We start from the raw sequence: 27,351 nt of genomic DNA on the forward strand, positions 1-27,351 counted from the left end.
GGCCACATCTTACAACATGAGGATCCATCCCACTGTCAGTGCGGTGCCCATCTAACAGTGGCCCACACCCTACTGGACTCCCCCAATTTGGCCACTTTACAGTGAAACCTTAAACTTGCTGTCACACTGCCCCTGGTGCTAGCAGATGACGCCAAAATGACTGATCCAGTTTTAAATATTACCCATGAAGGTGGTTTCTCCTTCTCCCTGTGAGGTAGGGCACATTGGCCATTGGCCTCATCAACCACTTCAGGGATTGGAGGGGTACCCTTTCACCTGTTCTGATACAGGGTGCCCATGACGGCCCTTGCTCAGCTGTCTTGCTTGCCTCTTGCTCTTCCAACCTTTTTAATTCTTCTTATTCCTGTACATCTGTTGTTGGTTTACTGTCTTGACATCGTTGTTCTGTTTCTTGAGATTTTATCAGCTTGTCCATGTTGCTAGTTTTCTTGTCGTAATGGAGAGTGAGGACACATCAGTTGGATGCAGAGGGTGCATCTGCCACTATATAACGTGCCTGCAGCTGGTTTCTGTGCAGAGAAACTCATTCGCCTTTACCCTCTTACCTCTATCTCACTTCCACTTGCTTCTGTTCATTGGCTTTATTGACAATCGGCTACAATCAGATCCATCAGGAATTTATCATCTGTGTTCTCCCTCTCTGAGGACTGTTTCTGGCTTAATGCATATAGGTTGGAGGGGCTGATGATCTTGTAGTTTGATACCTTTAACCCTATCAGTCCAATCCACTCATAAATACAGAATACATAGGCTGCAGCTTATGACCACTTTCTCGATCTGCAAAAAAAAAAAAAAAAAAAAAAAAAAAAAAAAAAAAAAAAAAAAAATACTGAACTGAAGTGTTGGAAGTTCAAGCTGTTCAATCAAAATATTGTCTTGAGCTCCATTATTTCAAAAGTGATGTTTGTAGAATATTCATCATACATGTGTGGGCATTTGAGACCATGCATACACTGTAGATACTAGGTGCATTTTCTGAATGCATACCATTGCCATTTATGGGTTTCGTGTTAAAACTGACTGAGAAACTAAGCAAAATGTCACATTTTCATAATTTTATAATTATCGTTTTTCAAACGATTTTTTTTTTCAAAATTACTACATCACATATAGCCTATGTAATAACTAGTATTTTTGAATACACAAAACAGTTTAGTTTCTCCATGATTATGGCTGAGGATGTGATAAGAGTGGTATTATCCATGTGACCCTATTGCCTCTCGAGTCGCAATATCCACGCTTGTAAGATTGCTTACATGTCTAGGTTGCTGTGTAATTGTAAGTTATTGTCATCTTTTTCATCATGGGAAATCTTTACTACGTAGAATGTTCTTTGGGTAAATGTGCTGTTAGATAATTGCGTTCCTTGTGCACAACTTTACTACTCCCGGATATGGTGCCATATCGTAGTTTAAATCAAAATTATTTGACCTCCAAGAAACGAGCATTTTGCATCCAGATGCTACATGTGTAGCCTGTCGAAGTTGTGGCATCTTGCAAATGTTCCCATTTAAGGTCTGAGCAGCTTGCCTGCATAGAGCCACCGACTGTTGGAAAGCAAAAGTTTGTTCAGTATTAAAATATTACAGCCCTTAGTCGCTACTTAACTACATGTGCTTAGCAGCAGCAGCAGTAGTGGTAATAGTAGTATTCACTTGTAGATCACTTTTACAATATATTGGACATGTTGCGGTATTAGAATTTAAGAACAACAAAATTAACTTAAGTCATATCACAAACATTTACAAATTTACAGGTCTAGTTTGTCAAGTATTTTGTGAATGAAAGTATCGTATTTTAAACTAATGCGGAAAATGAAAACTGTTGGAGTCCGTTGCTACCCTTGTTGCTGATTATGATGGTTCTCTTTTTCAAATTACTAACATTTTCTTTCGCATTATGTATGAAACTAGAACAAGTAGTTCACACTGAATGATTTACCGTTATTTAATTACTGATAGGCTGTTCGAGAAATTTTATTTATCATACTATACATCAAATGCTTGTTATGTTGGTTACACACTGTGCTTGTAATACCTTCAAATGTTGTTCAATATAGTTAGCAACAAGGTGTTTATGTGACAATAACCTTTGACATTTTGGTTTTCTGTGGGACAGCGACAAATCAGAGATAATTCATTACAAATGTTTGCGATGTTCGCGATGTTCGCATATGTAGTTGTTTGAATGGATTCTAACCTCCTTGGTTGTTGTATATGTTGTCATGGTGATACCTCTGCTGAGAAGCCACCTGGTGTCAGATAGTGATACTACCAGTAGGAACGAGTGGAGAAAGAGCTGTTTGTTGTAAACATTGAGGTGTAAACATAAATACCAACGAAGCGATTTGGTTGATATAGTGTTCATTATCATATCTAATTCTGATATTGTAATTAGGTAATTTACATTTATTTTGTATTTCCTTCACTGTTTCCGGATTATCACACAGCGCAATTAATATTTTTAAATTTTGCTTTTTGTATTCTAAAAATCAATATTATTGTGAATTTGTTTAAAATTTTAGCACTGAATCTTTACTTATTGGGAATGTGTAGTTTATTAACGTGTGGCCGATATTCAGTTATGTCGTTACCTACTTTCGATGAAGAGCAGGAATTAAATATAACTTAATTTTATCCTAGAGCATTGTCATGGTAATTTTTATCGACAATAGTTTCTACAGCATGGGCGCTTTTCTTAAGTGACGATCTTGCCGCATAACTTTACTGCATGTAGTGCAGAACGGGAAAGTGAGGTTGCGGGCGAGGGCGGGTGGAGATCCCGGCCAGTGACGGGGGTCTGGCCGCCATGTCCTGCGTTGTGGTACTCGGACTCAGCTGCAGCTGGAAACAGGGATGAACACACGAAGGTACATGTGTACAGGCCTTGTAATTGCTAATTTTTCAGTGTACATGATGTTGGTTATCATAATATTTCGCGAATAGATGAATTACGTCACAGAGGAGACAGAGAACTGAAGGCTACTGTTTAGGGTCGATTAATGTGATCTTCGCCTCTAAAGTTTGCAAGGCAAACTCCAAGAATTTTGCACTTAATTTGGTTTTCTGTCGCGAGAAGTCACAATGTTCGGTGTTACAACAGCTTGTTCCTTGTTACTGAGCGGTTAACGAGGCACGACGTGTCATGTAGAAGCTGGTGACGGGGTCATTGAGTAGCGGGCGAGGCCGGGGACGGATCCCGGGAAGCGCTGGGGGTCTGGCCGCCATATCCTTGCGGTGACTGCCCGTGATATTTCGGCAGTGTATTATTTGTCTTATAGGCTTCAAATGTGTGCGAATTTTGGTTCTATGGAACGTCTTAAAATTCTGTGTGGTTCTGCTACATCAGGAGATGATTGATGGGTCGTTCGACTGCTCAGTAAATTTATCCAGAATGTAACTTAGGTGTTTGAGTGTGACAGCCCATTACATTTATTGTAAATGAAGTTAGCATTAATGAGGAAAATCTCCAGCTGAAGGGAAAATACGAACAAATTATTTGAAAATTCTCCATTGCGTTACGGACTTCGTATAGGAATTCGTTTCAAAACAAGAGGCCTTTTTATAGTTATGAAGGACTAATTGAGCTTGTTTTTCAACGCCCTGGCCCGATGACAGCGATCGTTGTGCGTGTTTTGATGACAGTTGAATATTGTGTAAGGGATACAGCTTAGTAATACCGGCATTAAATGCTTGCATTCGTTCTGTCAGAGAACAAGTTTAGTACACTTATAATTTGTTATTCAACATTTTGCTTTGCATTTTCTGAAAACTGAACTTGAACATGATTAATGAGGTTTTCTAAAAGAGTGTTTCTTGTTCTGCTTACAGTGTTTTGCCCAGAAATAAAATGCAAGTTTTCGTTCCAAGTGAATGGTGTATATTCCATTTTTTCAAGTATTAAGTGTGCTTCAGGAAAGAACCGTAAGTAGCATGTGCCCAGTATTAATACTGTAAAATTACTTTTTTCCGAAAGATGGGAGTTTAACTTGTTTAACCTATTGATAAATGAACTACAAATACTAATTACTCAGGTTTCGAAATCGCTGCGTTAAATGTGTGATGTGATATTTAACACAATTTTGCATTCATAATGATTCATTGTGTCCTAAATGTCCAAAAATTGTACGTGTATTAACTAGTGGCAGAGTGAAAAATTCAGCTGGAAACAATAGGTGTGTGTGTGTGTGTGTGTGTGTGTGTGTGTGTAACTGCTTCTCAATGTATTTTAGTATATAGCGCTGTTTTCCTTTTTTTTTTTACATATATTTCGATATTTCTGTATTTGGTTGTTTATTGTGCCAGTGTTTATTGCATTATATTTTCGTTTTCTAATTACATGCTGTATTGATTTATTTTCCAAGTGCTTGTAATATGTGAATGAACATGTTATATGCAAAAATACTGGAACTATTTTTCTTTTTCAGTTTGCCAAATTGTGTAATGCTATGATGAACTGTGAGCAGTCTTCATCCTGTTAGACATTTGAATTTAATTTCTAATTTTTTTCATGGTTGAACTACTGTTTTTATCTATTTGTGATTTCCTTAAGACACCAGAGAAGTTTCCAATGTTTGATGTGCAAGATAAGATATTTTTTTCCCCTCCCTTACTACCTTCGCTCAGCCACAGATTCTGATTAGTGTATGGTTGTGATCGCTATTGAAATCTTGGTTATGTCAGACTAACCTGCGCCGTAGACTGAGGTCGGTGTAAGTTTGACAGTTGATAATTTGGTTCTAAGGACCATGTTTAATACTCTTTTCATTTAAAAATGGCAAACTGTAACATAAATCAGAGAAGCCAACTTTCATAATGGACAAATTTCTGACTAGTAGGTGTGTATACAAAATTACATGAATAAAAGGGAAATACTTAGGCTGCTTTCACACAAGTAATATGTGTTTGATCAGAAGTAATTGTCATGTTCTTAAGGTCAGGTTTTGTTTTTACAACCATCATTTGCTTCCTGGTGCTTAATTTCCTAATAGGTTCAGAATCTTATCATTTTCTTGAGATTTTCAACGGAACATCTACTGGCTGTACCTCATATTCTTACCCCTTGCTGTTTTGTTGTAGATTATGGCCTATCATTTTTGTTTCCCGTTGCTCCAGTACTTTGAGGGCTTGTTTCTTTTTTTTTAAATCTGCTGGTTTAAGAACTTGATTTCTTTTACGTCAGTTTGACTTTAGTTACTTCCCTCCATATCTACATTTCATTGGTCTCGTGTGACCTTTATCTTTCCTGTGTATTATCCAGCTTTCACATTCATACAGGATATTGCCCAGCAAAAACTTGTGTAAGAAGTATGCTTGCAACATAAGATTTGGTGAAAATCTTCCTTATTTTGGTATTCATGTGACTGCTTGTTAACAACTTTGATTCGTGAGGATGCATAGCAAGTGTTACTATTTTGATAGCTTTCTGAGCTATCAAACTTTTACATCTGTAGTAGCTGTTTGATGACTCTTGTTTACTATTAAACTCTCCAAACAACTGTTATAAGTGTAACAGTAGGTAACTCTGTTGTTATTATTTAGCAACACATTACATCAGTACTACAGCATCAGATTACATCTAGTACATTTTAAGATAAAAGATATATGTACAGTACATACTGATTATAAAATAAAATACTGATAAAGACAAATGTGTATATCAATTCACTTGGAATAAAATAACAAGTGATGTATAATTCCATATTGTGACCATGTAGTTGGCATTACTGTACTGCTCAAGGATGGATATCCAGTCCTTTCAGCCAGGCAGTAGCTTCTCCCTTAAGCAAATGAAGGTCCTGGAAGGTGCCTTGGAATTTCCTGAAAGGGCACTCAGTGACAATGTGCTGTAGTGTCTGTCTGTTGTGTGCACAGTTGCAGTCAGGTGTATCAACCATGCCCCATTTATGCCTCCAGTAGTGACAATTTCCATCCCCTTTTTGGAACCGGTTGAGTGATGTTCAGGATCTCCTTGGTAGCTCAAATCTGATAGGGTGTTGGCTTGGATTATTTGGGTCTGGGTTGAAGGAAGACCTTTCTTGGCACCAAGCATCATTGGTGTTAAAATTGTCTCTTACTAAACCCTCTCCCACCTTCCATGATGGTTTAGGAGACCTTAGTCAAGATTGGGAGATGAGGTCTTGATGGATAGGAAGTTGACGGTTGTCTAGTTATTTTTGCCACTCTTTTTTTCAGTGCTAACTGTCTTAGGAAGTGTGGAGTATGGATGTTGGCCAGAACGAGTGTCACTGGGTTGGTGTTGACTTGATGGCTCCTGATATCAGCCTCATAGTATTATTGAGTAGAGTATCTACTGCTCTTCTATGGGTGCTATTTAAACATGTAGAGCTGCAATATTCTGCTGTTGAATAGACAAGAGCAAGGGCCAATGTCCTGAGGGTTACCACATTCGTTCCCAAGCCATTTCCTGTCAGTTTTTGGATTATGTTATTTCTAGTTTTTATTTTGCAGGCTGTCTCCTCCAGGTGGGCTTTGAAGGTGAAACTGCGGTCAAATGTTACTCCCAGGTATTTTGGTTGAGGGTTGTATCTCACCATTTGGTTTCTGAAAGCGATTCTGGGTGCATAGTGTGCTTGCTTGTTGTTTAGGTGAAATTAGGTTGTCTCTGTCTTCATAGCGTTGGGTTTGCTATACTTGGAAATATTCATACATCTTTTTCAGGTAATTTTCAAGAGTAATTTCTGATGTCTCGAAGTCGACAGATTAGCTAATTGAACATATGTTGGTGGCGTAAATAAACATTTTAGAGTAGGTGTTTGGTAGATCAGATATGTATATATTGAAGAGCAGAGGCGAAAGTACTGATCGCTGGGGAAGACCATCATTGAGTTGGTAGTTGCAGCTTTTCTTGTCATTAAGGTGTACTTCAGTGTGTGTATTTGTCACCATGTTGTTAAGGAGTGTGGCCAGTTTTTTACAAGGTATGATGCATAAAAATTCAGCCGTATTCCTTGTCTCGTACTGTGTCATACGCAGATGATAGATCAATATATACAGCTGTGGATTTTTTCTTTTCTTCAAAGCCCCTTTCAATATGTGTGGTTACTGCTAGTACCCAGTCACTGCAGCTCCTTTTAGGTCTATAGCCAGCCTGTTCCACTGGTATCTTCTCCTCTACAGTGGATTTTATTCTGTTAAGAATGAGTCTCTTGAGCAATGTATAGCAGACACTCAGGAGAGCTATGGGTGTGTAGTCTTCAGGGTGCTTTCCCGATTTTAGGATTGCTATGATTTTGGTTCTCTTAAAAAGGGCTGGCAGCCTTCCAGTCTGTAAAATGTTGTTGAAGAATTCTGTCATCCATCATAGAGCAATGGGGTCGCAATGCTTCAAAAATTCTAGGTATATGCTGTCGATGCCTGTGGCATTCCCTGTTTTTGTGTCCTTAATGGCCTTGGAGGACTCGTATGTCTCAAAATTCTTTGAGGCATCAGTTTCCCGTGTTCTTCCTTTGACGCTGTTCAGTTCTGCTCTGATTTCACTGGTTTTCTTTTTGTCTACCTCTGGTGTTCTACGTGTAAGTTTCAAAAGTCTGTTGGCACATCATTGGGATTTATGTAATCACTATTGTGTACTGTTTTAATTGAAGTTGCACCCTCTTGACAGTAAGTGCCATGCCTTTCTACTGAAATGTTCGAAACTCATTTCATTCATTAATGTGTGCCATTTTTTTCGGCGAGCTGAGTCCAAACATTGCAAAAGCTCGTCAAGGTTGACATTCTCGTGGTATCCGTTATAGACGTCAGTACATTCCCAGCCCCATCCAGGAATGTATATTTTTCCAACAGCCTCTGGTGGCATGCTTTCTGGCGATAGATAATAGCAGGTCCACAAATCGCCCATAATTTTCTGCTTTTGGAAGAATCCATTGAATGTTAAACTCTAGCTGAGAAGTATAGTTCTCCCAATTAGATTTAGCAAAATTCCATCAGGGTTTAGGAATCAGTCTGATGATAGGAATGTGTGTCCCCATGTTGAGCAGAACAGGCCTCTGTTGACTGCAAGGGAAATCTTAGAGGACTTTCTTGTTGCAATAAGGTGTAATTTGCACATCTTTTGTGATGAAGCACAAATCTGGACAGTAGTCTCTACCCCATCTAGCAGAATAGAATGTGCCCCTGTCTTTGGGGTCATACATTACAAATGTATTCTGTCTCTCTGCCCATTTGGATACTTCTTTGCAGTCTTGGTTGGTGTAGTTATATCCCCATTGAGTGTTGTGACAGTTGAAGTCTCCCATGATGACTGCAGAGTGTTGGATATCTCAGATTGTATTGTCATTCCAAGCTTGGTCTGTTGGCAACATCATTGGGATTTATGTAATCACTATTGTGTACTGTTTTAATTGAAGTTGCACCCTCTTGACAGTAAGTCAAGAAATTTTAATGCGTGTAACATCCATGTTTCCTTCTGTAGTGAATACCACATTATTCACTGTCTCGATGTTGTTCCTGACATAGGTGGCAGTGCCATACGTCGTATGGTATGTGGCAACAGCTAGAGTGAAACTAGGTACTTTGCATCTGTTTCTTAGTTGTGTCTCATCATAACAGTGTGTTTCCTGAAGTAAAATTACATCGACAGAGTTACTTCTATTTTCAGCTGTGATATTTTCAGAATATCTCCATTATCCCTCGTCGGCTGGTTCTGATAAGAGCTGTAGGTTTTAGCATTGATTTGGTATTCATTATGCTGTATTTCTAGAAAGTTGGGAAATCCACTTTAGGTCTAGCAGCAGGTATTGTAGACTATTTAGCCATGATAAGCAACGTTGCTGGATGAGCCATGTGGAGGCTAGTCTACTTTACACCCTATTAGGTAACTGAAAATTAAGAAGCATTATATTACAAAACATGAGTGTTGTCTAAGCTAATGACTATGAATTTCAACTTCACAAAAGAATTTACAGTTGTGTCTTTTATTGTAGACTATCACCAAACACTCATTGTCTTTCAAGGGTTACACATGAAAAAAGCTAGCTTATTTATACTTCCGTAAGTGCTGTTATGCGGTTTATGTACCCTACTATCGTCTCAGGAATACCCTGTAGGTGTCTGCAGATTGCTTCAGGTTCTCCAATGTAGAATATTTGTTGAAGGTTTGTATATTTGTAATAATCTTTTTATGTATGTCTATGTGTTCACCAAATTCAACAAATTAGGAAAAGGTAGATAGCTACTTATTGTAAAAAAGACATGTTAAGCTGCAGATAGGCACAATTAAAAGACACTTACATAGAGCTTTTGGCCACAGCCTTCATGGGCTAAAGAGGAATCATTCTGTTTTGTGTGTGTGTGTGTGTGTGTGTGTGTGTGTGTGTGTGTTTTGTGTCTGACTGTCTTTCTTTACTGACAAAGGCCGCAGCCAAAAGCTCTATGTAAGTGTCTTTCAATTGTGCCTGTCTGCAGCTTAACATGTCTTCTTTGCAGTAAGTAGCAATCTATCTTTTCCTACATTGTTGGTATTCTTACATGGAGTTTCCACTGTTTCATTCATCAGATTCAATGTTACTTAACATTCTGACATTAGGTGACTCCATTGAAAAATATGTAAGAGCTTAAATCAGGGACAGTGCCATTACTAGCACGTTTTGCAGAGCATTGTTGTCAGCACTGGTTGTGAAGTGTGATGGTGACACAAAGATATCTGTTGACATCTACTGGTGCTTCTAAATACACAAATGAGGTGTCAGCAGACAGGTTGTGTGTATTTTGTAGCAATAAAATGAAATGCCAAATCTTGACATGAATGTAACTGCAGAATGCTTAACATGTTCAGAAGAACAGTGGCTGTAGCCCCACAAGTTTGCAAGAAATTTGCCATGACATAAAAGTGCTTTCACAGTTCATGATATAGAGCGAAAATAGGTACTTGAACTATGCAATAACTGAAAATAATATTTTTTCTTTTCCCATTTTACAAATTGTAGCAGATCTTCCTCTTGTGCATCACACTGAATCCCAGCCAAACTATCTCACTCCTATCTGTGCTAATTAGTACAGCCAGTGAAGCAAATACAGTGTTAGAAGGGAGTACTAAGAGCAACATACTAAAAATCCTGACTGGTGAGGTATGTATGTGACAATGGTGGGCCATTTAAAGGTCACTTTATAATGTTTTTTTATCTTTATTAACTCAAAAAATGCAGCTTCCAGAGGAAATGTTTCCTAGTACAAAATTAAACTACATTAAATTTTTTCCAAAATGATCTTATTAATTTTTTCTGTAGGACTATCAGTTTCCAGGATGCAGAGCATGGAAAAATTGTGCAAATTATTAAAAACTGTTTTAATGGTATAAAATGAATGTTTACTGTTAAATGAAGTGAGTTAAGAACAAGTATTAGATGTCTGTACCACATCTAAATGCAATGGAACCATATCGAGGGATAAATTGTGTTTTGGATGTGTAAAAAGACAGGTGGGATGGAGTGTTGAAGGGGCTGTAGCTATCAGCTGTCTACCACTCAGAAGAGCCTGCCCTTAGTGTAATATGCTGGCAACATGTGTTCAACACATGGATTTCGTTGCCTCTGCTGTCAGTGGCTGGAAAACATAGTATGAGGGGTAATAAAATGCATCACCCTAGACTCTGCTCTCCCAACACTTAAAATGGCACAGAGGCTTAAGTGTCTCCCTCTGCAACAGAAGTAGGTCATGTAGGTGTTACGGAACTTCAGTTATTTCAGGATAAATCAACCAATGCATTACAGCAGATTGATGTTCTAGACTTGTGGATGATCAGATCTGTTCCATCGGACATATTCACACCCATCATGCAAGATGTACTAGGAAAGTGTAGTATGAGGGTGGTCCCATAAATACTCGATCCAACAAAGAAAACACAAAAATTTTTAAGAAAAGTATTTATTTTTCAATGTTATCTCCTTTCAGCTCTATACACTTTTCCCAGTGGTGTTCAATAAGTTAGATACCCTTTTTGTAATGAGAAGTGTGTAACTCTTCAAAATAGCCATTAACTGCTGGCATCACGTCTTCATTTGTTGAAAATCTTCGACCACTTAGCCATTTTTTCAAGTTTGGGAACAGAAAATAATCTGACGGGGCTAAACCTGGCAAATGGGGTGTGTGAGGTAGCAAGTCAAACTTTAATTCATTAATTTTGGCCATTGCAATAACGGACTTGTGAACTGGTGCATTATCCTGAAGAAAAAACACTTTCTTCTTGACCAAATGCAGCCTATTTGCTTGATTTCTTTGCCCGAATGTTGCAATAAGTTTACATAATACTTGCTGGTGATAGTTTTTCCTTTTTCTAGGTAGTCAGTGAAAATTATCCCACACACATCCCAAAAAACCTATGCCATGACATTGCCTGCAGATGAAATGGTCTTTGCCTTCTTTGGAGTCAGTTCTCCAATTTGTGTCCATTGTTTTGACTGTTCTTTTGTCTTGGGATTGAAGTGGTGGACCCATGTTTCATCCATGGTTATGAAACAGCGCAAAAAGAAAAAAAACAATAATAATAATAATCAGCTTTGTTGCTGCAAAAATTTGCTAACCACTCAATTGAAACATCTTCATGACACTGTTTTTGCTTGAGCAAATGCGTCACAATCCTTGCCCTCGATTCACTCGTCCAAATTTTCAGATAATATATGATGTACAGCATTTAGTACCGCTTTGTGGATTTTCTTCGCCATTTCTGGAGTCGTCGCCTCATTTGGCCAACCCCTGCGATGCTCGTTTTGGCAGCTTGTACAGCTTCGTTTAAACTCAGCTACCCAGTATTTTACTGTTGTCAACGAAGAAGCAGACTCTCCCAAATTAGAATCTAGCTCTGATTTAATATTGATTGTGCTGAGACCTTTCAGGAAAAAAGAAAAAAAAAATTGTATTACATAACGATGACCAGTTTTCTCCATTTTCACAAGTTCACTCCCAACATTCACTAGTGATGGCTGCCAAACAAATACTAAACAATGTGACATCTTCAAATGTGAAACATATGCTTCAGAGATCGTATGCTTTCTAATCCACAGATATTTTTCAACAATGACTGCCATCTCTCGGTCAAGCCGGGTGCTTACGGGACCACCCTTTTAAGCGGCTGCACTCAGAGTAGCCAGCTCTACAAGTGCCAGCAATCTCTGAATGGAAGAGGCTTGTGCATACTACCAGCAATACAAGGCCAAGAGAATTGCAGTAACTCTCTGGTCATTCATTACTTCTCCATCAAGTGACTTCAGCATGGTTATATAGCTTTACAGTATGCTGTCAACAATAGACAACAGCAGGATCCCACATTTACTAATTTAGTACCTTTCTGTCGAGCACTACAATGGTCACAGACAACATCACACAAATGGAAACACTTTGTGCCATTGTGTATAGGATTGTATTATACATAAAAGCTTATTTAACAATTGCAGATATGTTCTCAATAAATTGAAAATGACTGCACAGGCCCAATGAAGTTATTTTGTCTACATACAAAGACATGTGAACGGGAAATGCTGGGAAGTATAGTCTGCGTGTAAACTGAAAAGTGAGCGTCACTCATGGGGGGAAGTCATCTTTCCCAGAAGGATGCTATCACTACCTTATAGAATGTCTCGGACTCAGTTTCTCCTCTAGCAGTGTAGAAGAATGTACAGTGACTTACGTAGAATCTGCCCATATGTTTTTCTTGTGTTAGTGTTATTAGTAACTCGTATCTGAACACCATGTACTGCTACTGAACTTTCTGGTATACAAATACCCCCAGGTATGTTGATGCACTTCATTACCAGTGATTCACTTTATGAAATGCCCTGTAGTTGCTTCTTGTAATTTAGTGGGATAGAGAGAGGGGGGGAAGCACCTGCTCACTCATCAATTTCCAGACCTATGTAGAACGGAAGTGCATGACGACAATCTAGTGACCTATCTTCCCTCACACCTCCACACTGTCCCCTCTCCCTCTTTAGAACACAATTTACCCCTTCATGCGACTCAACTGCATGTAGATGTGATGCACATATTAAATGTTTGTTCTTAACCTACTTTATTTAACAATACACTAATCTTGTATTCAAGCATTGTTTTTAAAAATGTAAGACTTTCCATCCTGTGCAATGCGGAAACTGTTAGTCCTAGAGAAAAAATTAATAGGAACTTTTTTGTAAGATGTTTAATGTAGTTTAATTTCATACTGGGAAACATTTTCTCCAGGTGCTGCAGTTTTCTAGATATTCAAGAAAAACTTAAAAACTTGACATTTAAATGCTCCACACTCATGACCAACACCGACTCAAAGGAAGGCCTCAGCGCTTGTTCGTGACGTCACGTCAGCTAGGCACGGCGAACGCCAGGTCTTTTGCAGGCATACTCATAATGGTGGTGTCTCCCTCTCTGACACAGGAAAATGTGAAACTAGTAGCGGTAGTTGACCAACACACATTGTTCTGAGAGATTTCTGCGATAAATTAATTGTGAAACTCATTACACTTCTTAACAATTAGTGAACTCCTGAACTTAAATTTCCACCTGATTTAAGGATTGACATACAAAAACAACTTCATGGTCCAGCAGCAACAGAATTCGTACTTCTTTACCTTATTTGTAAATCGGAGGAAGTTACGTTTGTACTGGGTTGCTTTTACAAGAAACTGTGAACATATTGGTGCTCTTCTTTAGGTATCTTGGTTGACTATGGGGTGAGGAGCACTGAATGTTAATGAAATATCTTGTGATTGTACACGTTGGAAGTTTCTCCTTTCAGTTGCAGGAGGGGAATATTTATCTTTTCTAATGTGCATGTTTAAAAAAGTTTAAGCTCAGCATTATTTTCGATGTATGAAGCTATTTTGTTTCCTGTGTAGAATTCCTTTTGTTGAAAACTACTGTAATCTAATGACTGGCATCTGTTGGACATTTACACATGTAAATTAGTTCACATTTCCAGTGACGATGTCAAGCAAAAAAGGGGGTTGGGGTAAGTTTCGATAACAAAGTCGATCAAGTAAATATAGGTTCTTGAATGTAAAATTTTAGAAGCTTGCAATGGGGCAAACCATCTGCTCATATTGATCTTCATTTGCTTCGACAGTATTCATTAATACAGAACTATGATCTTCAGTTGTAGCTTTACGATGGTAAGAAAATCTTTCATCTAAATAAAACTGCAGAATCCAAAACAATACCAAACATTTTGTCCAAAAATAAGAGATTTATAGTGATAAGCACACCCAGACGTTTCTGCCTGCAACAGACCTGGCGTTCGCCGTACCTACCTGACGTGACATCACGAACAAGCACCGAGGCCTTCCTTTGAGTCGGTGTTGCTCATGACCCACTGGCATGTTGTCCATGGCACTCCTTACCACTGTACAAAAATTTGCGACTGTATGAATTTTTTCCCCTAGTCAACCATTTTTGGCCTTCGTTGACTGTGCTGAAGAACATAATGCTGCACAGATTAAATCTGTCACCATAGCAGTCACTCCATAAAATAGCTTCTTGTGGTGCCACATTTGTTGATTTTTGTCAATGCAAAATAAAACTCTCTCTTTCCTTTCTAACCTGGGCCTCGAGTTACGCTACAGACCAGCCTGTTGTCACACCCTTCATTACACAGAATAATAGAAAAGGAGTGTGATATCCATTTTGGCAGCAACTTATGACAACATGTCCAGACTCTATGAAGGAGATTGCTTATAAAAGATTTGTGCAAACCATCCCAGGCTATTTCTCAAGTGTGTGGGACTCTACCACAAGGGACTAGCAGAAGACACTGAATGTATGCGAATGGTTGCAAATTTGTTTACTCCAGGTGAGAGCATCACTGAGATGCTGAAAAACCTGAACTGAGAGAGATGTGATGGTAGACAGCAACTGTCCTGCACGTGCATACTTACAAATTTTCAGGAAACAGTATTGGGTCAGAGATATAGAAATACCGTACAACCCCATAAGTATCTTTTGTGTCGTTTCATTGTCACTGTTGTCTTGTACCATGGGAAGTAAGGAGAAGTTGTTGTTTGGTGGCCGGTATCCTCTTTCTATAACACAGATTGCACGTATGTATTAACAGGGTTCTTTATTCATAAAAACAAGAAGTTACTTAAGTTAAGATAGTCCATGTGTTGTGGTAAAAGCTCTTCTGTAATAGTCTACGTTAGCCTCACTGCTGGTTGTTTATTTATTTAGCTTATGGCATGAGAAACTACATTGAAAACAGAATAAAAGAGAATATACATTGTTAAAATATAGGGGGTAAACATAATAAAATAGTGTAAATTGAACAGTGACACGTAAAAATAAATGTATAACTACATTACAAGACAAAAAGATTGCATAAAGTTCAGATTCCAGTATTTTCAGCAATCACAGTTCCACACTTAGATTCTGTTGCCACTCCACAGCTTGTGGTGTTGCCCTCTGGAAGTCATCGTCAGTGCCAGTGAACGCCCTCAGTGGACACTCGCTGGTGGATGGTTTGTTCTTTGACACCAAAGTCGCACCCTGGGTCAGGTCTCAAGTTCCATCTGTACATCAAGGATCCGCATCAGCCATGACCTGTCCTTATTCTGTTCAGTGTTACCCAGGTTTTCCTTGGGAGGTGAAAGCCCAATAGATGGTTGTGAGTTTCACATAAAGTATGCCATTGTGGATTGGCTCTGTTTCTCTAGTCCGTCTGCCAGGTTTCAGCGCCATAGTAGTTTTGGCTCAGAAGTTGATGTGCAGTCTTCACAGGAGGATTTCTGGATTTGAGTCTTCTAAATACAGTAAGGTCCTGGTGGATTACTGGAGATCTTTTTAAACTCTCTTATGAGTATGTTGCATCAGCGTATATAAGGCGGTTCGGTGTTACTGAGGACTGTTAGCCAGTAGAGTGGAGTGGTTTTAATAGCTCCAGCAATTATTCGCATCGTCTGATTTGGCACCACATCTACTTTTCCCATGTCCATGCTCTTTAGCTGCATCGATGTACAGTATTCAGCTGTTGAGTAGACCAAGCTTAGAGCGGTGGTATGGAGTGCCTCTGCACCAGCTCCCCAGGTCGTTTCCACTAATTTGTGGAGGGTGTTGTTTCGGCATTTCAGTTTTGCAACCAGGTTTGATAGGTGTTTTTTTATGAGAGAGAGTGCTATCCAAAGTTATGCCTAGATATTTTGGATGGGAATTGTAAGAATCGCAGTACCATTCAGAGATATCTGTAGAGGTGTTCCAGCCAGCCTATTATTTAGGTGGAAGCATGAGATCTCTCTGTTTTAAGTGTGCTTGGGATTAGTCGCCATTTCCTGAAGTATTCAGCCATCAGTTCCAGATCTTGGGTAAGAGTCTGTTCAAGAGCAGTCATATTAGTATGTTGGCATGCAAGAGTGATGTCATCTGCGTAAATAAATTTTCCGTATGTGGTAGTTCGTAGGTCATCTACATAGAGATTGAACAGCAGAGGTGCAAGCACTGATCCTTAGGGAAAACCATTACTCCGGAGTTTTGATTTGCTGAAAGAGCCACCCATTGAGATTTGCAAGACTATTTGACAACATATTCTCTTAAAGAGATGTCATCGTTTTACATCTAGTAGCTTTTAGGAACTTATATGTTAGACCCTCTTTCCATACAGTATCATATGCTGCTGTCAGATCGACGAAACCGCACTAGTTTTCAGGCGTTGTTCATAGCCCCAATCAGTGAACATTGTTAATGCAGTTTCGATTGGGTCTGAAGCCGGCTTGGTCAATAGGCAGAGATTACAGTATGATTGGATTTAATCTGTTGCGAAGGAGACGCTCAAGCAGTTTATATGCTACACTTAAGAGAGCGATGGGTCTATAGCTTTCTGGTTTATAATCCGGCTTTCCTAGTTTGATGATGGCAGTGATCTTTGCCCCTTGAATTCTTTTGGCAAAACTCTTTTTTTTTTTGGCCCACAGTGTGTTAGAACTCTGGGTGTATGTTGTCGAGACCAGGGGCCTTGCCATTTCTTATGCCTTGTAGGGCCTGTAGCATTTCTGTGACGGTAAACGTTTTTTTCAAGTATTGTTATTCACGACTGTTTTTGTTTAATGTGTTTAGTTCTTCTTTTATTTTACGTGAGTGTTCTTTATCAACAGGTGCTCTAGACGTTTTGACTATATTGTTGGCAATTTGATCTGGTGTAATACTTGGTTTAGTTTGTGGTATATGTGAATTAGCTCCTAGTTTCTATGGAAGGCTCCATGCTTTTCTGCTAGAGCATCTAAAATCCAGTTTTTCAGTGGTGTTCCTCCACGTGACCCTCCTAGCTTTGTCCAGGCTATGCAGGAGGTCATCTGCGACTTCAGATCTTCTGCTCTTCTCGTAGTCCTCATCAGCCGTTCACAAGCTTCACTCCATCCTCGTATATACTGCTTTCTAATACCCCTAGGAATGTGTTTTTAGTGGTATTTAAAACAGTGTCAGCAAATTTTTGATAATGCTGAGGATGACGGGGTATGAATTGTATGTTAGAGTCCAGGTCTCTGGAAAAGCCAAACCAGTCAGCTTTGGAGAAATTCAACCGGGGCAGTGGAGGCATAAGGATCATGGGGAGCTGTATGCCCACCTCAAGAAAGATTGTTCTCTGCTGGCTGTGCGGGAAGTGTTTAACGATGTGACAGTTAACAGGGATTGGCTTAGCTCTTGGGTCGGTGGAAACAAAACATATGTTGGGGTTTGTCTCCGACCCCCATTTGGCTGATTTGAAGGTTGCCATGTCTTTATGGCTATAAATTAGGTGCATTTTCTGCATCTCAGCCCATTCCAGAATCCTGAGCCCATTTGTGTTTCTTTCCCTGTACTTCCATTCAGTATGGTGGCTGTTAAAATCACCTGCAATTAGGGCAGGATGGCCGACGAGTGGAGGCTGATTTGCTGGCCAGGAAACAACGGGGGTTTCAGATGTTAAAGATAGTTAAATCTCCCACTTTTATAGTGGTGTTACGGATATTATCGTTGTCAGCTATAGAGACGAGCTTCTTATTATCAATATTTGTCTATGCATAGGTATCGGTGCCATAGTTTGGGTGGTATGTTGCGCCAATCAATCTGTACCCTGAGATTTTTCCTCTCGACTGGAGCTGTGTTGCGTCTGTAGTGTGTGTTTCTTGTATTAAAATGATGTCAATGTCATGGTCTAAAGGAAGCTTTGATAAGCATTCACTCCTTGGTCTGCGTATGTTTTCCATATTAAACTGGTAGACGCGCAAGATTGGTCCCACGGTCTTTGTCCTAGGGCCTTGGGAAAGGCCATTAGGGTGTTTCGCTTGCCTCGTGTCCAGTTATCCTGGAGGTCGTAAGACAGTCCGAATTGCCTAGGTTTCTAACTCTTTAGCTGCTTGACAGCATTGCCCGGGGTGTACAACATGGAGGCGAGTTAGATATTACACCCCTCACTGCTGGTGATGTACACCAGTCATCAGTCGCAGCCCAGTGAGAGTTGAAGTTAGCTCAGCCTCTAGCTTAGAGTCAGTCAGTACCTAGCAACCAAAGTACTGTCAATGCGGGACGTGTACTTCACTGCTGGCAATTGAGAGGGTGTTGGCAGCACATTGCCTGCGAGTCTGTTTTCGGCCTCTCTCCTCGCAACCTCTTTGCCGCCTGGGGTGCTGGCAATAGCTTACGCCAGCACAGTAGCATTCCTGTAGGGACGATGGAGACAAGAGAAGACTAATTGCATTGCTTAAAGAGGTGTTTAAGCAGGCATTCTTCTTGTGTACCAACATTGTTAATGCAGTTTCGATTGGGTCTGAAGCTGGCTTGGTCAATAGGCAGAGATTCCAATATGACTGGATTTAATCTGTTGTGAAGGAGATGCTGAAGCAGTTTATATGCTACACTTAAGAGAGCGATGGGTCTATAGCTTTCTGGTTTATCGTCTGGCTTTCCTGGTTTGATGATGGCAGTGATCTTTGCCCTCTTGAATTCTTTTGGCAAAACTCTATTTTTTTTGGTCCACAGTGTGTTAGAACTCTGGGTGTATGTTGTCAAGGCCAGGGGCCTTGCCATTTCTTATACCTTGTAGGGCCTGTAGCATTTCTGTGACAGTGAACGTTTTTTTTTCAAGTATTGCTGTTCACGACTGTTTTTGTTTAATGTGTTTAGTTCTTCTTTTAGTTTACGTGAGTGTTCTTTATCAACAGGTGCTCTAGATGTTTTGACTACATGTTGGCAATTTGGTCTGGTGTAATACTTGGTTTAGTTTGTGGTATATGTGAATTAGCTCCTAGTTTCTTCAGAAGGCTCCATGCTTTTCTGCTAGAGCAGAAGAAACATTGATTTGTGATGCAATAGAAAGTACCCTCTGCCATGCACTTCTTTTTGATTTGCAGAGTGTAGATATAGATGTAGAACCTGCCATGGCCCTCCATAATTTGTTGGACTTCCGTAAATCTCCTTTACATATCCAGTAGGAGCTGCACGACATTTTTCCATTGGGTCTACTGTGTAGATTCTGAGGACCACCAGTAAAGCATTGCTTGGCATGGTGCCAAAGTCTCCTGTGAGCCTAAGGAGCACATTCCTTTGCGCACATCACAAATTTTCCTGTTCCTCATGAACCAATGCCTGTGTGCTCAGACCCTTGCTGCATAGCCTGTGATGGAAGTGAAAATAGCATCATGACTGCTTCTCACTACATGCAGTGGTAGCTTGTAGTTAGCTGTTGAGACACAGGCAGTTTTGTGCATAGTGTTGCTTGCTTTGTTTACAGTTGTCTGTATGTGTTTTGTGCAGTTCTGCTTTTCATCCATTTGGACTTGAACATAACGTGTGATTAGTTGTCTGATGATAGAGATGCTTTCTAATTTAACTTTAGGATTTCTACATGATGAAAATTGTTGTTTAAGGTGTATGCTTGTGGGCTTTTGTGTTGCTATGGTTAATTTATTGTTTATGGCCATCCAGCATCCAGGGAAGAACGCCATTCACCATTTCCTCCAACACACTTCAGTTTCCCAATACCACAGCCAAGACATCACAGGCATACACCACTACCCCACTACCCTATCAGCACGGTTATCTTCTTCCCTGTTAGTTCTTTTTATTACTCTTTGTTTGCTGGCTGAACATCCCACATCTCTATCACTACAGTGATCTATAAAGCTGTAGTATAGACACTGAGGGACCCGTAGTTCACACATCCAGCTAAACAACACAGGCCACCATAAATGATCAAATGCTCCTGCGATGTCAGTTAATATTGCTGTTGCATATTTTTGTTGTATAAGTCTGCTGTTTCTGTTGCCTTACAAGGGAACCTTCCCATCGCACCCCCCTCAGATTTAGTTATAAGTTGCCACAGTGGATAGACCTTGAAAAACTGAACACAGATCAATCGAGAAAACAGGAAGAAGTTGTGTGGAACTATGAAAAAATAAGCAAAATATACAAACTGAGTAGTCCACGCACAAGATAGACAACATCAAGGACCGACAGAACACAGGAGCGCCGTGGTCCCGTGGTTAGCGTGAGCAGCTGCGGAACTAGAGGTCCTTGGTTCAAGTCTTCCTTCGAACAAAAAGTTTAATTTTTTTATTTTCAGACAATTATCAAAGTTCAGGCACTCACACATAATACTTCGCTCTACAAAATTCCAGGACATGTTCAGATTTGCTTGGACATATGCAGGATTTGACGGTCTACACATGAAAATTTGAAAACGTAAAAAACATATGTTTTGACGGAGCACAGGGAAAAGTGTGCGATGTGAGACTTTTGGATTCATTTGTTGCAGTTTATGTGACAAACTCTTATGTTTTCATCACTTTTTTGGGAGTAATTATCACATCCACAAGAAAACCTAAATCGGGCAACGTAGAAGAATCTTTTTACCCATTCGCCAAGTGTACAAGTTAGGTGGGTCGACAACATATTCCTGTCATGTGACGCACATGCCGTCACCAGTGTCGTATAGAATATATCAGATGTGTTTTCCTGTGGAGGAATCAGTTGACCTATGACCTTGCGATCAAAAGTTTTCGGTTCCCATTGGAGAGGCACGTCCTTTTGTCTACTAATCGCGCGGTTTTGCGGTGCGGCCGCAAAACACAGACACTAAACTTATTACAGTGAACAGAGACATCAATGAACGAATGGATAGATCATAACTTTGCTAAAATAAATAAAAATCTTTCGCTTGAGGGGAGACTTGAACCAAGGACCTCTTGTTCCGCAGCTGCTCACGCTAACCACGGGACCACGGCGCTCCTTATCTCGGAATGTCCATGATGTTGCCTATCTTTGCGTGGACGACTCAGTTTGTATATTTTGCTTATTTTTTTATAGTTCCACACAACTTCTTCCTGTTTTCTCGATTGATCTGTGTTCGGTTTTTCAAGGCCTATCCACTGTGCCAACTTATAATAACTAAATCTGAGGGGGGTGCGATGGGGAGCTTCCTGTGTTAGTAGATGCCTCTTCAATACATTTCCCTTTTCTTAAACAAAATGGTCATTGATTAAATGCATTAAGATCCCTGCGCGGATGTACCATGACCTAGAGAAATCTTTCCTCAGTCTTTGCAAGTATGTCAGATAGACAGATCGGTCTGTAGGTTTTGGGATTAGCTGGATTTTCATCCTTGGACTTTTTCATTATTACAGCTTCTAATTTCTTGCTGGCAAGCACCCTACCCAGTGTTAAGGAATCATTTAGTAGTCTGGTTGGGAATGGCATAATTTTTACTTCTATTTGTGTAGGGAGCTTGACATGAAAATCATCTGGTCCTGGAGCTTCTCAGTTTTTCAGTTTTGTTATGGCTTGGGATGCTTCACTGGACAGCACAATTATTAAAGTATTGATGTATTTATTGTTTAGGGTATATCTAAGTTGTCTCAGGAATTGGTTGTCATGTTGATCATCGTCTGGGAGGAGTTTTCCAAAAATGTATTCTGCTTGGCAGTCTCCATCCATGTCTCACTGATCAATCTTCAGTTTACATTGTGAATAAAGTTTGTTTTCTCTGTAAATATTTTATACAGTTTGCACCACATATCAGTTTTCAGCTGCTTAACTTGGTTAGCTTTCTGATTTTGCCTGTTGGTGCTGATCAAGCAATTCTTGGTGTTGGGACTTAAGACTTCTGTATTGCACCAATTGGACTATGATGGTCTTCACTAGCTCACCTTGTGCACCGTCTAATGTCCATCAGTTTAGGTGACCATGCCATCTTCCTTAATGATTTGACAGCACATTCAGGCACACATTCGAGTTGCACATTTTGTAATATTTCATGCAATGCGTGACCCTTTAGATTTACGCTGCCTTACAGTTTATTGACACTGTGTACTATTTCAGATAGCTTGTTTAAGTTTTCTTGCTTAAGGGTAAACCTTTCTGCCATAATTAAGTTTATTATTTCTATTGTTAACTGTGAATGTAATTATATTGAAATCACTACTGATTAGTCCAGAGTGAAATGTTGTTGCTGTTGTTATGGTCTTCAAGTCCAGAGACTGGTTTGATGCACCTCTCCATGCTACTCTATCCTGTGCAAGCTTCTTCACCTCCCAGTACTTACTGCAACCTACATCCTTCTGAATCTGCTTAGTGTATTCATCTCTTGGTCACCCTCTGTGATTTTTACCCACCGCACTGCCCTGCAATACTGAATTGGTGATCCCTTGATTCCTCAGAACATGTCCTCCCAGCCAATCCCTTCTTCTAGTCATTTGTGCCACAAATTTCTCTTCTCCCCAATTCTGTTCAGTACCTCCTCGTTAGATACTTGATCTATCCATCTAATCTTCAGCATTCTTCTGTAGCACCACATTTCGGAAGCATCTATTCCCTTCTTGTCTAAACTATTTATCACCCATGTTTCACATCCATACATGACTACACTCCATACAAATAATTTCAGAAAATACTTCCTGACGCTTAAATCTATACTTGATATTAACAAATTTCTCTTTTTCAGAAACACTTTTCTTGATATGGCCAGTCTACATTTTATATCCTCTCTACTTCGACCATCATCAGTTATTTTGCTCCCCAAATAGCAAAACTAATTTACTACTTTAAGCATCTCATTTCCTAATCTAATTCCCTCAGCATAACCCGATTTAATTTGACTATGTTCCATTATCCTCGTTTTGGTTTTGTTGATGTTCATATTATATCCTCCTTTCAAGACATTGTCCATTGTGTTCAACTGCTCTTCCATTCTCCATGGATTTTAATTTCTACTCCAAATTTTTCTTCTGTTTCCTTTACTGCTTGCTCTATATACAGATTGAGTAAAATTGGGGAGAGGCTACAACCCTGTCTCACTCCCTTATCAATCACTGCTTCCCTTTCATTCCCCTTGACTTATAACTGCCATCTGGTTTCTGTACAAAATGTAAATAGTCTTTCGCTCCCTGTATTTTACCTCTGCCACCTTCAGAATTTGAAAGAGAGATTCTAGTCAACATTGTCAAAAGCTTTCTCTAAGTATACGAATGCTAGAAATGTAGGTTTGTCTTTCCTTAATCTATCTTCTAAGATAAGTTGTAGGGTCAGTATTACCTCACATGTTCCGACATTTGTACGGAATCTGAACTGATCTCTTAGTTGGTCGGCTACTACCAGGGTTTCCATTCATCTATATATAAATTAATCAGTATTTTGCAGCCGTGACTTATTAAGCTGATAGTTCAGTAATTTTCAAACCTGTCAACACCTGCTTTCTTTGGGATTGGAATTGTTATATTCTTTTTGAATTCTGAGGGCATTTTGCCTGTCTCGTATGTCTTGCTCACCATATGGTGCAAGTACTTCACTCTTGTATAGATCCTTATATACTCCAGCCACCTTTCTGCTTTGCGTTCTTTACTTAGGATTGGTTTTCCATCTGAGCTCTTGATATTCATACAAGTGGTTCTCTTTTCTCTAAAGGTCTCTTTAATTTTCCTGTAGCCAGTGATATATGCCTCTACATCCTTACATTTGTCCTCTAGCCATCCCTGCTTAGCCATTTTGCGATTCCTGTTGATCTCATTTTTGAGACGTTTGTATTCCTTTTTGCATGCTTCATTAACTGCATTTTTATATTTTCTCCTTTCATCAGATAAATTCAATCTCTCTTTTGTTACCTAAGGATTTCTACCAGTCCTTGCCTTTTTACCTACTTGATCCTGTGCTGCCTTCATTATTTCATCTCTTAAACTTCCCACTCTTCTTGTACTGTATTTCGTTCCCCTGTTCCTGTCAGTTGTTCCCTAATGCTCTGTCTGAAAATGTCTACAACCTCTGATTCGTTCAGTTTATCCAGGTCCCATCTCGCTAAATTCCCACCTTTTAGCAGTTTCCTCAGTTTTAATCTACAGTTCATAACCAATAGATTGTGGTCAAGTTCCACATCTGCCCCTGCAAATGTATTATAATTTAAAACTTGGTCCCTAAATCTCTGTCTTACCATTATATAATCTTATTTGAAACCTTCCAATGTCTCCAGGCCTCTTCCACGTATACAACCTCCTTTCATAACTCTTAAACCAAGTGTTAGCTATTATTAAGTTATGCTCTGTGCAAAATTCTACCAGGCGGCTTCCTCTTTCATTCTGCCGCCATTCCATATCCACCTACTACTTTTCCTACTATTGAGTTCCAGTCTCCCATGACTATCAAATTTTCGCCTCCCTTAACTAACTGAATAATTTATTTTATCTCATCATATATTTCTTCAGTCTCTTCGCCATTTGCGGAGCTAGTTGGCATATAAACTTGTTCTACTTTGGTAGGCGTGGGCTTCGTGTCTGTCTTGGGTGCAATAATGCGTTCATTAAGCTATTCGTAGTAGCTGATGCGCATTCCTATTTTTTTTATTCGCTGTTAAACCTACTTCTGCATTATCTCTATTTGATTTTTTTATTTATACCCTGTAATCACCTGTTCAGAAGTCTTGTTTATGCTGCCACCAAACTTCACTGATTCCCACTATATCTAACTTTAACCTATCCATTTCCCTTTTTAAATTTTCTAACCTATCTGCCCGATTAAGGGATCTTACATTCCACTCCCTGATCCGTAGAATGCCAGTTTTATTTCTCCTGATAACGATGTTCTCCTGAGTAGTCCCCACCCGGAGATCCTAATAGGGGACTATTTTACCTTTGGAATATTTTACCCAAGAGGACATCATCATCATTTAACCATACAGCAAAGCTGCATGCCCTCGGGAAAAATTATGGCTGTAGTTTCCTCTTGCTTTCAGCAATTCGCAGTACCAGCACAGCAAGGCCGTTTTGGTTAATGTTACAGGGCCAGATCAGTTGCCCCTGCAACTGCTGAAAAGGCTGCTGCTCCTCTTCAGGAACCACACGATTGTCTGCCCTCTCAACAGATACCCCTCCGTTGTGGTTGCACGTATGGTACGGCTATCTGTATCACCGAGGCATGCGAGCCTCCCCACCAACGGCAAGGTCCATGGTTCATGGGGGGCCTGTGCACTTTTAAATTTTATTTACAACTCTGCTGTTTGTTAGTGTAATGTCTGTGTAACCGCCTGTGCTTGCTCTGTTTTAGTATGTCTCAGGTTGTCCCAGGTGATTCGCCACTAGCAGTTCAAGTTCTGGAATGATATCTAAAACCTTCTGGGATCTTTGACGTGTGTGTCTGCTGAACCAGAGGGCATTTTTCACATTGATATAAGTGGCATTCAAATGAAACCTGGTTGCTAGTGTAAAGTAACTCTAATGATTTTATTAACTCAAAAATGTAGTTTTACACAGTATACATACTCAGAAATGGTAGCCAAAACTGTTGGCACATTTATGCCATTGTGACACTAGCCGGTCGATTCCATCCTTGAAGAGGCTACTAGGCTGCTGTCAAATCCAGGTTTGGACCCAGTCACACACTTCGTCATCCGTTGCGAATTGATGTCTGCAAAAAGCTTGTATTAGAGGTCCAAACTCATGAAAATCACATGGTGAAAGGTCAAGACAGTATGTTGGAAGTTCCAGCGTTTCCCACTGAAACTGCTGCAATGTTGTCTTCACAGCATTGGCCGTGTGTGGGTGGGCATTATCATGCACAGGATAATGCCATTGGACAAAATGCCTCGGCGTTTCAACTTGATGGCTTGTCTAAGGTTCTGTAAAGTGCCTTGATAACCCTGGGTATTGTGCTTGCAGTTTCAGCATTAAATTCATTTTGCATTGTGTTTACTCCACTTTTTGTACAATTTTGTCGAAACACATGAAAATGGGCGCAACAGAAACCTAAAAAAGCCGGGGTAGCCATTGCTGCATATGAGAAGGCTGGTCTTACAATCGGCACAGTAAATTTTTCATTTTAAGGTATCGGCCTGTCATTTTTCTCACCAGGCAGTTAGATTTTGGTCCCAGGGCGCTGGTATTTTCTTTATATCAAATCCTGCATCTTGTTTCCAAATTTTTTGGTGGGTATCGTAAATTTGCCCTTTGACTCACACCCGTTGATACCTCCACATATTTGACTTGCCTTTGATCTCTTCCAGGGGATTAGTTGTTTTTGACCAGCAAGTGGAAGTGAAATGCAGAATCCCGGCAAAAATCACAAGTCTGTTGACATATTAAGCCTAGTGAACTTTGAAGTCCAATTTCCAGTATAGCATTCAGATTCTAAGTCCAGAGCACAGCTGAATCAACATCAAACAGCAGGATCCTGGCATAGTACTTCTGTATTGTGGAGTAGAAACATAGTATGATGAGAACTGGTTTGTAGATGTATGGAGCGGTCTTAAATAAGGCTCCATAGTTAATGTAGCTGGCCAACTGGGTTCCCTGTATATTTTGGGCGGCCAACAACTGATTCTTATGGGTGGCCAGTCACTGCATTTTGAAGTGCACCCGTGCAGAGATGGCCTGCGACGTTAGCAGTGGACTGCACACGGAGAAGTGCAACCAATGATGCATTTCTCGGTCGCACATAAAAGAGCGCGCAGATACTCTGTGCGGGGATTTAGTAGTGGTGGATACAACACTCCTTCCCCCTTGGGGAAGCGGAGAAGCATCTGCTGTGAATGAATGCCACATCTATGGGGGTCCTCCTCCAAGTCCTCGGCAGTGTTGGTGAATCGGGGCCAGGAGAATACAGATGAAAACGCCCGGCCAGGGCCGAAGGTTGTATGATGTGGACCTTGGCAGCAGAGCTGGTGGAGCAGGAGGAGCCAGCGGCGTGTGTTCATCGTGTTGAGGAATTACTCGTGGTTGGTGACTTTCTCCATCTGAATTTTGAAAGTGCAGACCATACTCTTGGCTTTTTGATTTGATTGTGAATGGAAGGCTGGCACTGGAATGTGGTGAATGCAATGCTGAGCATAGAAACCACAAAACTCCTCGCTACAGAATTGTGGACAGTTGTCTGTTGTGACCACTTCCGG

General features: G+C 40.0%; 1 protein-coding gene across 5 annotated transcripts in view; it reads left to right on the plus strand.

The window, feature by feature from the left end:
- Positions 1–2,280: 2,280 nt before the first annotated feature.
- LOC126263580 (nucleolar transcription factor 1-A-like) overlaps positions 2,281–27,351 on the plus strand; it is a 205,838-nt gene continuing 180,767 nt past the window's right edge. For 2 of the 5 annotated variants that reach the window (XM_049960676.1, XM_049960689.1), the window contains exons 1-3: positions 2,291–2,418; positions 2,705–2,890; positions 3,852–3,944. The gene's annotated coding sequence lies outside the window, so the exon portion shown is untranslated. Of the gene's footprint in view, positions 2,419–2,695; positions 2,891–3,851; positions 3,945–27,351 lie in introns of all 5 variants that reach the window. The other 3 variants (XM_049960684.1, XM_049960697.1, XM_049960686.1) reach the window with 2 other exon arrangements.

This window comes from Schistocerca nitens, chromosome 1 (genome assembly GCF_023898315.1).
Source record: "Schistocerca nitens isolate TAMUIC-IGC-003100 chromosome 1, iqSchNite1.1, whole genome shotgun sequence".
Taxonomy (NCBI): domain Eukaryota; kingdom Metazoa; phylum Arthropoda; class Insecta; order Orthoptera; family Acrididae; genus Schistocerca; species Schistocerca nitens.